This window comes from Podarcis pityusensis, assembly GCF_964106645.2.
Source record: "Podarcis pityusensis genome assembly, chromosome: 8".
Classification (NCBI taxonomy): Eukaryota; Metazoa; Chordata; class Lepidosauria; order Squamata; family Lacertidae; genus Podarcis; species Podarcis pityusensis.
In genome coordinates this window covers 75,704,428-75,720,605 of record NC_138033.1, presented here as the reverse complement: position 1 = coordinate 75,720,605, position 16,178 = coordinate 75,704,428, and the positions used below count along the sequence as shown (strand labels likewise).

Below are 16,178 nucleotides of genomic sequence, written 5' to 3'. Positions count from 1 at the left end.
GGAATATACAGAACCCAGCTGAGATCAGAAATTGTTTCCAGAGGTACTTTAAACAACTATATACACAAGGGCCACTGAAAGGAACTGATCTATATCAATTTTTGAAAGCAAATGGATTACAAAAAATCTCTCAAGAAAATAAATTAATGTTGAACTATAAAATAACTGAACAGGAGATAGAAGGTGCCATTCAAAACATGCAATTGGGTAAGTCTCCAGGACCGGATGGATTGACTTCTAGATATTACAGATCCTTGAAAGAATGGTTAATACAACCTTTGAAAGAAGTCTGTAATGAAATAATGGAGGGGAAAAGAGCACCAGAGTCGTGGAAAGAAGCTTATATTACACTTGTACCGAAAACAGAGACTGAAAAGACACAGCTTAAGAACTACCGCCCTATATCATTACTTAATGTGGATTACAAAATTTTTGCAGACATTTTGGCTAAGAGATTTAAAAAAGTGTTGATGGAAGAGATTCATAAAGATCAAGCGGGCTTTCTCCCAGGAAGACACTTGTCTGACAATTTGAGGAATATAATTGATATTTTGGAAAAACTAGAAGTGAAAATAAATACTAAAGCAGTTTTGATATTTGTGGACGCGGAGAAAGCTTTTGACAATATTTCTTGGAGCTTTATGAAGAAGAACCTACAGGGTATGGGGGTAGGCCAAGGCTTTGAAAATGGTATAGGTGCAATCTATTCAGAACAAAAGGCTAAATTAATTGTAAATAATGTGGTGACAGAAGAACTTAAAATAGAAAAAGGGACACGACAAGGTTGCCCAATTTCCCCACTACTTTTTATTTCTGTCCTGGAGGTTTTGCTGAACATGATTAGAAGGGACCAGCTGGTTAAAGGTATACAGGTTGGAGCAAAACACTACAAATTGAGAGCATTTGCAGATGACTTAGTACTGACGTTACAGGAGCCAGAATCTAGTACCAAAAGGGTTTTAGAACTGATTCAAGAATTTGGTCAGGTTGCAGGATTTAAATTGAACAAGTTAAAAACTAAGGTTTTAGAGAAAAATCTAACACCAATGGAGAGAGAGAGGTTTCAGAATGTGACAGGTTTAACAGTGGTTAAGAAAGTTAAATACCTGGGGATTAACATGACAGCAAAAAATGGGAATTTATTTAAAGATAACTATGAAAAATGTTGGGCTGAAGTGAAAAAAGATTTAGAAATTTGGTCAAATTTGAAGCTTTCACTGCTGGGCCGTATTGCTGCGATAAAAATGAATGTATTGCCTAGAATGTTGTTTTTGTTTCAAACACTGCAAATTGTGGACGAAATGGACTGTTTCAAGAGGTGGCAGAGAGATATTTCCAGATTTGTCTGGCAGGGCAAGAAACCCAGAATAAAATTTAAAATACTAACAGATGTAAAGGAAAGAGGTGGATTTGCCCTGCCAGACCTTAAACTTTATTATGAATCAGCAGCTTTTTGCTGGTTGAAAGAATGGCTGCTTCTTGAAAACACTGACATTTTGGATCTAGAAGGTTTTAACAATGTATTTGGATGGCATGCATATCTGTGGTATGATAAGGTCAAAGCACATAAAGCATTTAAAAATCACATTGTCAGGAAAGCACTGTTTAATGTTTGGATAAGATACAAGGATATATTGGAAAACAAAACTCCAAGGTGGTTGTCACCAAAGGAAGCGAAAGCCTTGAAAAAGCTCAATATGGAGGTCAAATGGCCGAAATATTGGGAAATTTTGGAACAAGATGGAGATAGACTGAAATTGCAGAGTTTTGAAAAATTAAAAAACAAAGTGCGAGACTGGCTTCATTATTATCAGATAATGGAGGCATACAATTTGGACAAGAAAATTGGCTTCCAGGTGGAGAAATCAAAATTAGAAACAGAACTGTTAGAACCCAAAACTAAGAATTTGTCAAGAATGTATAACTTGCTGCTGAAATGGAACACTCAGGATGAAACGGTAAAATCTGCTATGATTAAATGGGCACAAGATGTTGGACATAACATTATGTTTGCTGACTGGGAACAGTTGTGGACCACAGGTATGAAATTCACTGCATGTAATGCCTTAAGAGAAAATATTATGAAAATGATATACAGGTGGTACATAACCCCAGTCAAGCTTGCAAAAATCTACAATTTGCCTGATAATAAATGTTGGAAATGTAAAGAAACTGAAGGTACATTTTTTCACCTTTGGTGAATGTGCCCAAAGATTAAGGCTTTCTGGGAGATGATATATAATGAATTAAAAAAGGTATTTAAGTATACCTTCTTGAAGAAACCAGAGGCCTTTCTCCTGGGCATAGTCAGCCAATCGGTGTTAAAAAAGGATAGAACTTTCTTTATGTATGCAACAACAGCAGCAAGAATACTCATCGCAAAGTATTGGAAGACACAAGAGCTACCCACACTGGAGGAATGGCAGATGAAACTGATGGACTATATGGAACTGGCGGAAATGACTGGTAGAATCCGTGACCAGGGAGAGGAGTCGGTGGAAGAAGATTGGAAGAAATTTAAAGATTATCTACAGAAACATTGCAAAATCAAAGAATGTTAGAGTGATGATGGATTGAAATTAAGTGGTTTCTAGCTGCACAGGCGTTAAAGTTATATATAGACTAAGATTAAGGATTAGGCATAAAAAGGTTAAAAGAACGGAAAATTGGCTATTAATAGATAAGAATTTAATGTTATACCATATTAAGATTAAGGATTGGGATTAAAAAAGAGGGAAAGAAATTGCTGGACAAACAAATTGAACTGGAATACAAAAGAGGGAGGTACGAGGAGGTCCAGAAAATAAGTAAATTCAAAAGTGGTGATGAAAAGGTGGTACTGTTTTTAACTGTTTTTTCTTTTGTTTGTTTTTTTGTATTTTGTATTGTGTATTTTTGTATTGTGTATTTTTCTTTTTACTTTTAATTCTCTTTTACTGATGTGTTCTGTTTTTATTGGAAACTTTAATAAATATATATTTTTTTAAAAAAAGTTATATATAGATCAAGATTAAGGATTAGGATTAAAAAGGTTAAAAGAATGGAAAATTGGCTTTTAATAGGTAAAAATTTAATGTTATATTATATTAAGATTAAGGATTGGGATTAAAAAGGAGGGAAAGAAATTGCTGGACAAACAAACTGAATTGGAATACAAAAGAGGGAGGTATGAGGAGGTCCAGGAAATAAGTAAATCTAAAAGTAGTGATGAAAAGATGGAATTGTTTTTAACTGTTTTTTCTTTTTTCTTTTTGTATTTTGTATTGTGTATTTTTCTTTTTATTTTTAAATTCTTTTTTTATTGATGTGTCTCTTTTCATGTGAAACTTTAATAAATATCATTTTAAAAAAAAGAGAGAAACACAGGACTTAGCAGACGATAGCTTGTCTGAGTCAGTTTGCAAACCTCTCAGCGTGCAAGAATGCAGAAGAGGAGGGCTACAAGAAAAGGGGAAATTGACATCACAGAAGCGACGGAAGAGATTCATTTTCAAGCGTTGTTTCCGGAGGAAGAGGAACAACGCTGAGGATTTAATTGAGTCATCATCAGGGTAGCCATAAGTCACGCCGGCAGAGAGCTCCGGACGAGTGGCATGCTTTTTCCAGAATAAAACCAACTTTTAATTGACTGTACGTGTACACGTCTTGCTGCCACTACAGGCAGCTTGACTTATGAACCATTTCTCAGGAGCAGATTCCATTCGCATAGTAGGACTTGCATGTACAAGTAAAGAAATAGAAGCTGGACCTTTGCAGAAGACCAGGAGAGGATGATGGAAGCCAAATTGTCTTGGTGGTTTTCAACAGAGATTCTTATCTAGGTGATTCAGAAGTCTTTTCCAAGACTGCAGTGTTCCTAATGTTCTTATACTGTGCTTGCAAGAATAGATTGCCTGAGATCAGTACACCTGTGATTCTCCAGCTGATCAAAAACTATGGAAGTATAGCCAGAGATAAGTTTTTTCTTGGTATGAACTTTCATGTGCATGCATGAAGAAGTGTACATACACACAAAAGCTCATACCAAGAACAAACTTAGTTGGTCACTAAGCTGCTACAGGACATTTTGTTTATTTATTTATTTATTTATTTATTTATATTTTATATATATTACACATACCCATTGAACTTGATGAGGCTGTGGATTTTATGTAGATAAGCGCAGGACTGCAGGATGTGTTTCAGGGGCTATGTGTCTATTATTGCTGTACTACTGTTTGCCTGACAGCTGACAGTAAAAATGCCAGAAGTTCCTTAGAATGGAAGCCCTTGTCTGAGCCCTGAAATAAAGGTAGTATTGATTGATCTAACAGATACCTAACTATCATGTTGCACTGTTATATCAAAGCATCATTGTAAGCCAAAGACAGAATAGCAAATAAGGAGCTGTCCTCTTAAATTAAGATATATAATACATAATTCCCTCCATTGTTTCAAATCCAGGATTGTGATGTAGCACAACAAATCTTCCAATGGCAATGGCTGTCTTAAATTTTTACCATATATAAGAAGATCTAATTGCCTCCATTGTTTCAGTACGTCCAGGGAACAAATATGCCTCTTAAATCCTATGTCAGACAGTGTATCCTTGCCAGAGGTAAAACTTAATTTGCAGTCTTATCCACATACTCATTGAACTCGATGTGAGTGTGGATTTTGTGTAGCTAAGCACAGGACTGAAGGATGTGTTTCAGGGGCTGTGTGTCTAGGCATTCAGGCTATGCTATCAGATCCTTCAAGGGTCCCAATTTAATCAGGACTTCTTGAATTGGCAGAAGCTGCTCCAGCTTCTGAGCCCAATCCAGGATGCCCTGATATTCCCAGAGGCCACTCTAAGCTGTGCTGCATCTCAAAATGCATCACGGGCTGGAGCGATCTGGGAAAGGAAGAGGTCAGCAGTAGGTAAGGGGCAAGCGACGGAGATGGGGGGTGGACGGTGCCCCAAATTTTTTCACGAAATGTTGGAGGGTGTGCACTAACAGCAACCAAGAAATAAGTCAATGGATCCAATATACATTCCTTTGGGGTCCTTTTTCCAATGCGCACATTCATATTTGTGAGATGGATGATGGAGAAGAAAATGACTGGGGAGCTGTGCATTAGGCAATTCTGACATGGATATAAGAAATGGTGAACTTCAGGAAGCATAGGACACAGAATGGAATGAAGAAGAGAAACAGTCAAGAAAGAGAACAGAAGACCACACAGCCTTGGCAAAGTGCACCCTGTTCTCCCCGTCAGCACAAGATGACTAATTGCCTTCCCCAATGGCACTTGGACTTAGTCCAGAAGGAGGTTGCATCACCCAACAGAGCTGAAGAAGGGCTATATAAAGAAAGCAGAGAGCACCATCCTGAGCACAGCAGAGGCAAAGGCAACTCTTCCTTGCCTGTATTCTTTTTTGCCAACTCAAGGAGGATACTCCAATTCTGACGCACCATGAAGTCGTGTCTCATCCTGCTAGCTGCAATGCTGTTGGTTTCAACGCTTAGCGGTTCTGATGGTGAAGACAAACCGGGCCACGTAGTAAGTAATGTTAAATGTTTGTAGGTGTTTGTATGTGGAATGGTTTGAGGGTGTGAATTGGCTCCTTGCTATATATGGCAAAGGTGTGTTCTGTTGCTTGTTCTAAAACGAAACAAATAGGGTGTGAGTAGAAGATGAGAGCCTGGGTTGTTTCCTACTCAGAGCAGACCCATTGAAATGAATGGGCACAACTAACAGGCCCAGGGGGGAAACACCCCCAATTGAGCATGAGTTGAACTTTGTACAAAGTTCCGAAGCAAAAAGGGGGACGGGGGGGGGGGAGAAAATGCATTGTGTCTGATGTTGGTCCTACACATAAGAACATATGAAGAACCAATGACCCATCTAGTCTAGCATCCTGTTCTTCCCAAAAAGTAGGAGCCAAGCACAAGAGCAGTCTCCTCTCCTGCAGTTTCCATCAATTGGGTTAGGGCTGCCATATTCCCAAAAGTGAAAGTTGCCATATGGGTTTTCCCAGACATTTTGCCAATTTGACGGAAACCCACCCGGATGTCATTTTGACAGTCCGATTCCCAGGAAAACATGGACATATGGCATATGGCGACCCTTCCCCTCTGCAGGGAGGTGGGACCGATTCGGATGGTCCGCCCCCGCCACTTAATGGATCCAAATGGTTTCCAGAGAGCGGTAGGGGATGCTTTATCCCATGTTGATGGCCTTTCAGCTGATTCCCTGGTGGCCCGCTGGAATGTGGAGTTAACCAGGGCTATTGACTGTTTGGCTCCGAAGCGCCCTCTCCGATTGCATGGAGCCCGGACAGCCCCGTGGTTTTCCACGAATCTGAGGGCAATGAAACAATCGTTGAGACGGCTAGAGCGCCGGTGGCGGATGACCCATTCTGAAGCTGACCGGACACAGGTTAGAGCTCAGTGTCGAGCCTACCAAGTGGCGGTAGCGACGGCGAAGAAGGCTTTCTTCGCCGCCTCTATTGCATCTGCAGAAAACAGCAGCAGGAGACTTTTTCAGGTGGTCCGCAATTTAGCGGAACCACCTGCTACATCGGGGCCCAATACGGGCCACATGATCTCCTGCAATGATTTTGCAAAGTTTTTTGCAGATAAAGTCGCTCAGATTCGGGAAGAGGTAGACGCCACCATGGGAGCAGGGCCGGGGCGGGGGAGTGCTAGAGTCCTGTCTAGTCAAATTGTGTGGGATCAATTCCAATCTGTTACCTCCGAGGATGTGGACAGGCTGCTTGGACGAGTGAAACCAACCACCTGTCTCCTTGATCCTTGCCCATCCTGGCTTATAAAAGCTAGCCGGGAAGGGCTGGGCGATGGGCTTCGTGGGGTGGTGAATGCTTCCCTCCGTGAGGGAGCCTTCCCAGACCCGCTGAAAGAGGCGGTTATTAAACCGCTTCTTAAAAAACCATCTTTAGATGCGGCCACGATGGCCAACTATCGCCCAGTCTCAAATCTTCCATTCTTGGGCAAGGTGATTGAGCGAGTGGTTGCTGAACAACTCCAGGCACGCCTGGAAGAAGCGGACCATTTGGATCCCTTCCAATCGGGATTCAGGCCTCATCACGGGACTGAAACTGCCTTGGTCGCACTGGTTGATGATCTCCGGCGGGCTAGGGACAAAGGTGAGAGCTGTTTCCTAGTTCTGCTGGATCTCTCAGCGGCGTTTGATACCATCGACCATAACATCCTTCTGGACCGTCTTGAGGGGCTGGGAGCTGGGGGCACTGTCATACAGTGGTTCCGCTCCTTCCTCCTGGGCCGTGTTCAGAAAGTGGTGGTGGGGGATGAGTGTTCAGACCCTTGGGCTCTCACTTGTGGGGTGCCTCAGGGTTCTGTCCTCTCCCCCATGCTTTTTAATATCTATATGAAGCCGCTGGGAGAGATCATCAGGGGGTTTGGACTGGGTGTTCATCAGTATGCAGATGACACCCAGCTCTACCTCTCCTTTAAATCAGAACCAGTGAAGGCGGTGAAGGTCCTGTGTGAGTGTCTGGAGGCGGTTGGAGGATGGATGGCGGCAAACAGATTGAGGTTGAATCCTGACAAGACAGAAGTACTGTTTCTGGGGGACAGGAGGCGGGCAGGTGTGGGGGATTCCCTGGTCCTGAATGGGGTAACCGTGCCCCTGAAGGACCAGGTGTGCAGCCTGGGAGTCATTTTGGACTCACAGCTGTCCATGGAGGCACAGGTTAAATCCGTGTCCAGGGCAGCTGTGTACCAGCTCCATCTGGTGCGTAGGTTGAGACCCTATCTGCCCGCGGACTGCCTAGCCAGAGTGGTGCATGCTCTGGTTATCTCCCGCTTGGACTACTGCAATGCGCTCTACGTGGGGCTACCTTTGAAGGTGACCCGGAACCTACAACTAATCCAGAATGCAGCAGCCAGACTGGTGACTGGGAACAGCCGCCGAGACCATATAACACCGGTCTTGAAAGACCTACATTGGCTCCCAGTACGTTTCCGAGCACAATTCAAAGTGTTGGTGCTGACCTTTAAAGCCCTAAACGGCCTCGGTCCAGTATACCTGAAGGAGCGTCTCCACCTCCATCGTTCTACCCGGACACTGAGGTCCAGCACCGAGGGCCTTCTGGCGGTTCCCTCACTGCGAGAAGCCAAGTTACAGGGAACCAGGCAGAGGGCCTTCTCGGTAGTGGCGCCCTCCCTGTGGAACGCCCTCCCACCAGATGTCAAAGAGAACAACAACTACCAGACTTTTAGAAGACATCTGAAGGCAGCCCTGTTTAGGGAAGCTTTTAATGTTTGATGTATCATAGTATTTTAATATTCTTTTGGAAGCCGCCCAGAGTGGCTGGGGAAACCCAGCCAGATGGGCGGGGTATAAATAATAAATTATTATTATTATTATTATTATTATTAGTCCTAACTTGGATGCATTTCTGTCTCTGACTGTGGAAGCAGAGCAGAGTCATCCTGACTAGTACCCATCAGAGTAGACCCACTGCGGTTAATGAGCATGTTTAACATGCTCGTTCTTCCATGTGACATCCTGTCAAGAGGTCCATTCCACACAATGTCAGAATCAGGCCAGCACCCTCCCATTGGCAGGCGCCAATGTCGTTTCTGTGCCTACTACAGATGTTCCACTTTCGACAAACCTTCTAAAAACTTTATGCCTCTTGGATTTTTCATTGCTTTCATGGGTGTGCTATTGCTCTTTTAAAACTGCTGTTATATTTCGTAATTTTGTCTGTGTGTTTCGTAGTTGTTTGTGTGTTTTTTAAATGATTTTATATATGATTCATTTTTCAAAAACAGTTTTAGTATATGTATCTGTTATATACAGTATATGGTCTTATACTTCAAGCCACTTTGGGATGCCTCACGGGAACTGAGTCATTAATAATAATAGTAGCAACAACGAAGAAACAACAACCCACCTTTTCCCAGATTTCTCCTCCTGTGTTAATCTTCCCAATCCAATGCTAAAGAGGGTTGAGGGGATGACACATCAATATGGGAAGGGTCCAAGAAGCAGCTGCTCCAAATGCTAAGTCTTACCTGCCTCTTTTTTCCTACAGGTCAGGGATAACTTGAAAAACGTTGATGCAGAAGATCCCAATTTATTCAAGAAAAATATAAAACCACTACGTTTCGTGCCAAAAGAGCGAAGAGCGTTGCCAGTGAAGTAAAGAAGTCCTCATGTCTGGATGCGTGTGGACATTCCTCCTTGGCCTCTCGACCTCTCAACCCAAATCACAGACTCCCAAATTGGAGGTGGACCAGAGATCAACTTCCCCTTCACTGGATTGCCCACTGTCTAAACCACGGTTGTGGCACTCTATACCTCTCTCCTTCTCTCTTGGGATTCTTATGGGCCTTGCTCTTCCCCCGCAGTTTGATTGCTTTTGCCTGACTAAATGTTTTCCTTGAATTGTGATCATGCCTCTTGCTCACCCAGTCGGTGGTTGTGGAAACTGTCAGAAATGTAGCAGCAGAGATCATTCAGTGTGTTATTTAAGGGTTAATTCTGTTATGAGTAAAGTCAGCTAACCAAAAAGGTGGTGGTGGAGGTATTGCATTCCTTAGGCCAGCCTATCTAGACAAATAGATACTGATGTGTTTGATTCTCTTTTAATGTTAATCTTAATTGTTTTAAAATGTTTTTAATTCTTTTAAACTGCTTTTTAATGATTATATAAATTTGTAACCCCCTTAAAGGTTTTACTACAATCAAGAGGGATATACATTTTGTTAAACTAAAAATGGAAACAAACCAGATATGATCTCCATGGAGGTAGCACATGGTCTGCTTGGCTGCATAGTTCTAAGGGAGGTTTTCCACTGTATGTTTGGTTGCGTGTCTCGCTGCCCTGTGCAAGTCCTGTCTTAAATTATATGCTGCTTTTGTTCTGTTTGCTCAATAAATTAGGAAATGTTATTTCCTGTTTGCAGAGTTTTAATTAATGGTGTGCCAAAACCCACCATCTGATTTCTAGAACCTGTTTCTTCCACTGAGAAAGAGACCTTCATAAAGACTTCATTTTTATGGACAACAGCACACCAGGGGTGGGAAGATGTTCACTTTTGGAGAAGCCACAAGATGCCTTCATAAGAAAACCTCACCTGGGTTTGTTTTAATAGCCAATAGATTGGTATCTGTCCTGAGGGCGGCAGGTAGTGCTGTGGTCTAAATCACTGAGCCTCTTCGGCTTGCTAAACAGAAGTTTGGCTGTTTGAATCTGTGTGACAGGGTGAACACCTGTTGCTCTGTCCCAACTTCTGCGAACCTAGCAGTTTGAAAGCATACCAGCAAGAGTAGATAAATAGGTACAGCTGTGGCAGGAAGGTAAATGGCATTTCTGTGTGTTCTGACACTCATCACGGTGTCCCGTTGCACCAGAAGCTGGTTAGTCATGCTGGCCACAAGTGGTGTGTCTGCCCACCTGTCAATCAACTTATATCAGGAGGTCATCAACTGGTGGTTGGAGTGTCAAAGCCCTGCCTTGGAGCTCTTTTACAGCCCCTTTCAAAGATCCCTTCATTGTGTGGGAATTTTGTGGATAGTAGGAGAGTATATATTGATTAAATATTATCCTTCCCAACTCACACTAGTGAGTCTCTCATACGTGTGTGAGTGTATAGATAGGTAAAGGTAAAGGTAAAGGTAAAGGTAAAGGTAAAGGTAAAGGTAAAGGTAAAGGGACCTCTGACCATTAGGTCCAGTCTTGGCCGACTCTGGGGTTGCAGCCGTCATCTCGCTTTATTGGCCGACTAAGCTGCTTCTGGCGAACCAGAGCAGCACACGGAAACACTGTTTACCTTCCCGCCGGAGCAGTACTTATTAATCTACCTGCACTTTGATGTGCTTTCGAACTGCTCAGTTGGCAGGAGCTGGGACTGAACAACGGGAGCTCACCCCGTCGCGGGGCTTTGAACCGCCGACCTTCTGATTGGCAAGTCCTGGGCTCTGTGGTTTAACCCACAGCGCCACCTGCGTCCCAGAGGTATAGATAGATAGATACAGAGATAAATAGATTGATAGATAGACAGGCAGACAGATAGATAGATATGAGAGAGAGTTTATTCCCGCTTTACACAGCAAGAGTCTAGTTGCATATTCGTTTCAATCTCTTTAGTTAAAGAATCCTATCTGGCAGTTTATTCCTGGTAAGACCCCTTTGATTCCCTCGTAAAAGAATAAAGACACAAGAGTCTTCCGTATAAGTATTAAAAGTTTACTCACATTCAATTCTCAGATCCCTGAAAGCAAGCTTTAGCCTGTAGTGACAGATACAGTGTGGCTTACATCCTTGTTAGGATGGGCCCATGGGCTGCTGGCAGAGAGCCAGCAGTGCAATACAAGAGAAGAAATGGCATCAAAAATGAGCAGCATCAAAAGAAGCTGACTACATGACTGGACCATTTGTGGGGTCTGCAAGGGTCATGTCCACCTACCTGGTCACATGCAGAGGGAGGATACTTGAGACCAGGTGTAACAGGAAGTTCAACTGACTGGAGTAGCATCCCCTGCTTGTGTCCACTCTAGGCAAACAGGAAATGTAGTATTTGTCGGCTCCAATGGATTACATCCCACCCATTGCATGTGGAAGCTCAGCACTACCTGACACACCTAGCACCTAATGGGCTACATGTGATTAATGTGTCCCTTGTCTGCACTGGGCACTCCTCCCACTCAATTCCATGTTCATCTCCCTGATCACTCTGCAAGGAGCACAATCGCCCCAGCTCCTGCAGGACTTTATACCGAGTTGTCCTCCTTGAAGCAGACATGGAGGATGGGGCGTTCCATGATGCCACCTGTCAATCAACTGACAGGAGGTTTTCAGCATGATGGTTGGAGCGTCAAAGCCCTGCATTTGCATGCTTTTCCAGCCCCTCCAAGGAAGGAGGCTTCATCACCGCTTGAAGGAGTCCATTCCACTGTCAAACTGCTCTTTCCATCACAATGTACTTCCTAATGTTGAGTCAGAATCTGCTTCCTTGTAACATGTTGCCATTGGTTCTGGACCTACCCTCCAGAGCTGGAGAGAACAAGCTTGCACCATCCTCCATGTGACAGCCATTTAGATATTTAAAGATGGCTAGCATATCTCCTGTCATTCTCTTATGCAAGCTAAACATACCCAACTCCCTCAACAGTTCCTCATAAGGCCTGGTTTCCAGATCCTTGATTATCTTGGACACCCTCCTCTGCACACATTCCAGCTCATCAATATTCTTCTTCAACTGTGGCACCCATAACAAGACACAATACATCAGGTGTGGTCTGACCGAGGCAAAATAAAATGGTACTACTACTTCCCTTAAACTGCACACTATACTTCTGTTGATGCAGCCTAGAAGAGCATTAGCTTTTTTTGCCGTTACATCACACTCTTGGCTCATGTTTAGCTTGTTGTCTACCAAGACCCCTAGATCCTTTTCACATGTTGTACTGGCAAGCAAAGTCCTGCCCCCACCAAATTTTACGTATGTGCAGCTGCTTATTTCTACCTACAGTAAGTGCAGAACCTTGTATTTGTTTATATTGAAACTCATTTTGTTAGTTTTGGCCCAGTTCTTCAAACTATTAAGATCATATTGAATCCCAATTCTGTCATCTGTGGTGTTAGTTACCACACCCAGGTTGGTGTCACCTGCAAATTTGATTAGCATCCTCTCAATTCCTTCCTGAAAGTTATTTCTAAGGAAATTGAACAAGGTGCCTAGGACAGAATCCTGCAGCACCCCACTTATCCCCTTTTCCCAGGATAACGAGGAAGCATTAGTGAGCCCTCTCTGGGTTTAGTCAGTCAATTAGCTCATCTGGAAGATCCTTAGTTCAAGTTTAGTTTATTACGGCCATAGGCCCACATTCAATACATCATACAGCAGAACAGGTATAACAAGATAAAATTAATAAATTAAATTACGTTTAAGTCAAGTACATCTCAATCCGTAAGTTTCTAAATTCCATTAAAATAAGAACAATATAGCGCTTAAAATATCAGATTATCAGTATAAATCAATATTATTTAGGCAAAATCAATAATCATAGAGTAATCCATTTTTCCTTTTATAGGCTAATACTGTTATCAGAAATCTGGCAACAGAAAGGGACCTACTCGGATCAGAATCTTGCAATAAATGTATTAGCTGTGTTTCCAAGGAATCACCTGAGATTTCCAATAATAAAGGGGACAAAAATCTGCTCCGAGAAACTGAATGTAGTGAACAGCAGAATAGTATATGTTGTAAAGATTCTATAGATCTATTATCACATACACACACCGCTGAGATCCGACCATTGGAAAATCTATTATTCAAGACATTGGAAGGAAAGGCGTTAAATCTTGCCTTAATAAAGGCATATCTGTGGGCCCCTACAGACAAAGAGGTCAAATAAGATGGTATCTGCTGTGAGGGCACTATGCCAAGATTTAATGGTGAGCAAGTGCCACTACCCAAAATGGTGTTTTGTTGTAGGTCAATCTCCTCAAGTTTTTGAGTGAGGGGTTTTTTTTGCTGTGGCTAGGTCCAATTCCAATAATTCTGATGGAGACAATCCATAGGTCACTACTTTGGAATGGATCTCTTTTGCCCCTAGGACGGGAAAATTATCTCTCCAGAGGCATTGGATCAAATACAGATTCAGGAGCCTATGCCTTAAGGACAACCAGTAACAAAGGCTGCGCCTCCAAAGAGTATTTTCTAAAGATGTAGTTTTTAATTCTAAGCGAATAGCTGCGTTACTAACGCACTGAGGAAGTTTTAGCAGTCGTCTTAGAAATTGGTTTTGAATTGCCTCCAAGGTCATCAAGTTTACTGCGGTCCCCCATAAAGGAACAGCATATGCCAATGTTGCAATTACTTTAGCTTTGAATACTTTCAAGGCAGATGGAACATGAAGAGCCCCGTCCGAAAAGAAAAAGCGCAAAAGCGCAAAGGATAGGGCCTTGGCCTTGTTTAAAATATGTGCAATATGCGCCTTCCAATCCAGATTATATTGGAGAAAAACTCCCAGGTATTGAAATTTATAGACCTGTTCAATAGGTTTTCCATCTAATTGCCACTTATAGGATTTCCGACTTTTTGAGAAAATTAGTACTTTGGATTTAGATTGATTTATAGTGAGGGAATTTGTTTTACAATATGAAACAAATAGTTTTAATGCTCTCCTGAGGCCAATTCTTGAGAAGGATAAAATCACAGCATCATCAGCATAGAGTAATAATGGGCAACGATAGTTTGCGAGACGGGGGGCATGGGTGATTTCCTGAGATTCAGCCAATGGTATCCTCATGTCACTAATGAATAAATTGAAAAGAAAAGGAGCTAGGATACATCCTTGCCGGACTCCTCTGTTGATGGGCACAGAATTTGTGAGATCGCCGGCTGGGGTTATTCTCACCCTAGCAGCCGACCCCTCATGCAGCTGGATTATTAACCATAAAAGTCTTCTATCAATTCCCCATCGGGCCAACTTTTCCCAGAGTAACCTTCTTGGGATGCTGTCAAATGCAGCCTTAAGGTCGATAAAAGCCGCACAAAGTTGGCCTCGGTTTGAAGAGGAATATTTCCGGGCTAGATGGTGCAAGACTAAAACATGGTCCGTAGTTGACTGGTTCGGTCTGAATCCTGCTTGCTCGGGGCCTATCAGTTTCTTTTCTTCAGCCCATTGGGTAAGTCTATTCAGCAGAAAACGTGCATATATCTTTCCAACTATTGACAGTAAACTAATATTCCTATAATTCTCTGGGTCGTCTGGGGAGCCTTTTTTATATATTGGGATTATAATAGCGTCCTTCCATATTTTTGGCACCCTTCCAGTTGCATTAATAGCATCGAAAGTAACAGCCAGGATTTTTGCCCACCAGTCGGAATGTAGTTTTATGGCTTCCGCCGGAACCAAATCTGGCCCAGGGGCTTTGCCGATTTTAAGTTTAGAGATTAAATTCAAGATTTCATCGGGGTCAGTAGGGGGCCAGATGGGGAGATGGTCAAATACATCATCAAGAGCGTTGGTATTGGAATCTGCTGACGCAAAATATTTCCTTAAAAAGGATTCCCAGACCGGGGCAGGAATTATTGTTAAGGGGTATCTCCTTGATCTTCTATTAACCAATTGCCAAAATTGCCGTGAGCTACATGAACTAGAGGCGACTATAAGCGCCTGCCAGCGATTTTGTTGCCACTCTTGCTTAGCCATTCTCTGGGCTTGCTTATATGCTGTTTTTGCTTGTTGGTAATTCCTAGGTAATACTAAAGCACCAGAAGATTTATATTCATTGTAAATGGCACAGAGATGTTGTCTAGCTTGTTTGCATTTTAAGTGGAACCAAGGGGCACCGGTCTTAAAATGGGCCTGATTTACTTGGATGGCTGGTACTGTAAAAAAGGACATAAGATCTTCTGTAAGCAGAGAAAATGAATTAATAATTTGTTCATGCCCATACAAATCTAAATCCAAAGCAACATGAGTTTGAATTATCTCTTGTTGGAAAAATTCCATGTATTTTTGGGCTTGAGTTACTGACCATTTTATTCCTCTCACTTGTTCTGCAGTATTTATTCCCATATATATGGGGTGTCTGGACTTGATAGACTGCCAGTCTAGGGAAAACTTGGCACTCAAGGGGAGATGGTCGCTCATTTGGACGTTTTCTATTTTAAAATACGAAAAATTTGGGAATAGATCTCTGGAAACAATAAAATAACCGAGAACACTATTTGTAAGTGTGCTCAAATGAGTGAACTCACCCGGAATATCCGGGGGACAATTTCCGTTTAAAATTATCAAATTCAAACGTAAAATCAGTTGATAAAGAAGGGTTCCCGCTTCGTTAACCCTATTATCTTTTGATTTTCTCTGTATATGGGGGGAGAAATCCAAGTTCTGGTGATCAGGTATGACCCACCATTTGGCCTTGCCTAGCGCTTCCCAGTTTGCAGCTGTACGAGCATTAAAATCACCTCCCATGGCTGCTGAAATATTTGGGAACTTAGTGTAACAGAAAGCTGGGTGTTCTTCAAGTGTTTCCCATTTGGAATGGAGGTCCACTACCTGCCCCCCAGGGGGGGAATAAACATTTGTTACCAGTAGTTCAAATTTCCCTCCTGAAATCAATCCTGTGATCGCGTAAGGCGAGGAAGATTTAACAAGTGTAAGTTTTGCTTGCAATTTGAGGGAGATGGCTATTACCAAAC

At 42.4% G+C, this 16,178-nt stretch overlaps 1 long non-coding RNA gene across 1 annotated transcript; it reads left to right on the top strand.

The window, feature by feature from the left end:
- Positions 1–4,493: 4,493 nt before the first annotated feature.
- LOC308482834 lies at positions 4,494–9,909 on the top strand. Its single transcript, XR_013989443.1, has 2 exons — positions 4,494–5,526; positions 9,050–9,909. It is a non-coding gene; the product is annotated as an uncharacterized lncRNA (long non-coding RNA).
- The last annotated feature ends 6,269 nt before the right edge of the window (positions 9,910–16,178 follow it).